Consider the following 2,277-nt stretch of genomic DNA (forward strand, 5'->3'; position numbering starts at 1 on the left):
AGTCACTCCCTTTAAAGAATACTAATTACACTAGGGGCCCCAATGGGAGGCCCTCTACGGAGGTGTCCTTCCCCCTTTCTATCGGGGACCTGGGTTGGAGGGTGTTGCATGCAGCAGTCCCCTACAATCGTAGAATGCACAGGTTCACGGACTCCCAGGACACCTGAGCTTTTTGTGGAGTCCGTGGACCACACTTATGTAGGCTGTGGTAGGCTGCACTCCCTTTTTAGTTATTTAAAAAACGTTTTATTAATGTTTTGTTTGCACTTCAGACCCACGCTCCTGATCTAAGGACACCCGGTGCGGAAGTGGGTTGGGAAGGAGGAGGACCTCCTCGTGAACCTGCTCCTGGGCCTGGCCAAGTTGCCCATTAACAGGTCCAGGCAGCGGGCGATCGACGGGGGAGTCCCGCCCGATTGTTTGCCCCTCTTCCACGGCTACGTTCGCGGCCAGGTGTCCCTGGAGAGGGAGCACGCGGTGTCTGCTGGCACTCTCGAGGCCTTCTGTGCTCGGTGGGCGCCGCGGGGACTGGGGTGTTTTACTGACCCCTTTGCTCACATTTTGGTTTAAGGTTTGTAAGTTTCCTTTAAACTTTGTCCTTAGTTTTAAGCTGACCTGAATTAGGGGCTGTGCTTGATTTGCCTTCATTTTGTTAATTTAGTTTAATTGTTTTAACTCTAAAAGAGTTACACTAGGGGCCTTATTCCACTTCAAATACTCCCACTACAGTCCAAAGTCCTCACCTTATCTTGTTTAAGCTATTGGACTGCAGCAGTTTAATTAGTAGAAAAAGTAGAAGTACTCACCTGATCTTACTTACCAATCTGCTGCCTCTCCTAAATCATGTCACTTTTTGAATCGCTGTCCTTGCGCCACTTTCAGCCCAGAGTCTCCCCGGAAATTTTGCTCTGTCCTCGCGCTACTTTCAGCTTAGATCCTTCTGAACTCTCGCTCTGTCCTTGTGCTGCTTTCAGCCCAGAGTCCAGCTCCCGCTCTTTTTGAACCTCCACTTAGACTCTCAGCTCTTGCTCTGTTTAAATCTCTGCTCTTTTTAAATCTTCGCTCTCAGCTCCTGCTCTTTTTAAATCTTTCTTTTCAGGGTTCATCTCCACTTGCTCCAAGATATCTTTTACCTTTGCAATTTATCATCAGTACACTCTTCTGAATTCACCATCATGACTGCAAGGGTGCTATCCGCTCCCTGCCCCCTACCAACTTTCCTAGAACTACAATTTTTGTTATGCTTCTCCACCAATGCCACCCCGTCACTGTCCCCCCATCCCCAATGTCAACTCTTGGATTCCAACATGGCCATGATTTTAGCCGTCATCCTCCCTTTCGAGGATCTTCCCCACCCACTATATTATGTCCCTACCCTGGTACTTGGGATGCAACCATCCAGTTACAGCCACACAAAAGGTCATAAATTCCTTCGACAACGACCACGTGCCTTTCCTTGACACCTTCTTACCCCAGATAATGACTTGCTCAGTGGTGTTGCTGATGATTTTCCTCCTCTGTCTCTGTCGCTGCCTGGAACTGCAGATGTCAAGTACATAATACCCTCCGCTGTCATGTCCGTGCTAATTCCTTGCACTTCACCCTATGGTCATCTACTGTCAACAGAGCTGACTTTCAGATGAAAGGTTCAAACAAGGTCCCCTCTGCTCTTTCAGGTGAACATAAAAGATCCCACTGCCGAACACTGTTTAAAATGATTAGTTATAGATTGTCTGTGCAGACAGACAAGGTGTCCTCTGAAGCACCTGAAAGGGCACATACCCAGCCGAGCCTCCTCTCTATCAATACCCACACCACACATGTTAGTGCAGTCAGGGTTGTTTGAAATTACGGTAGAGGTCAAATAACTAAAGTTGAACAACTTGCAAGGCTATCCTTGGTCCAATTTGATCATATACCACCTGGACTACTCTCTCTATCTCATCCAAAGAAGCCATTCTTTCCCCACTGGAAGACTTTCTGGACAATTTGAGCCTTTCCTCCATGGGAATACAAATTGCTCATCTTGATGCAAAAATTGCCTGCTACTATTCTCCACAGCCTGCTCCTCAGCACAAGGTGAGAAAGTCTCATGTGCAGGCGCTCAATTCCATCTGAGGCTCGTGTGTGCTGGGAAAAGCAGGGAGTTGGCAATCCATTTGGGTCCTGAACAACTTGTCCAGGGGCTTGGGAGATCAAGGTAAACATTAAGAAAAAAGAATCAATGCTGCAGTCTTACCCTTATTGCAAATGCTCACAAAACCATCAGACACCAAG

Source organism: Carcharodon carcharias, chromosome 8 (assembly GCF_017639515.1).
Source record: "Carcharodon carcharias isolate sCarCar2 chromosome 8, sCarCar2.pri, whole genome shotgun sequence".
NCBI classification, from domain to species: Eukaryota; Metazoa; Chordata; class Chondrichthyes; order Lamniformes; family Lamnidae; genus Carcharodon; species Carcharodon carcharias.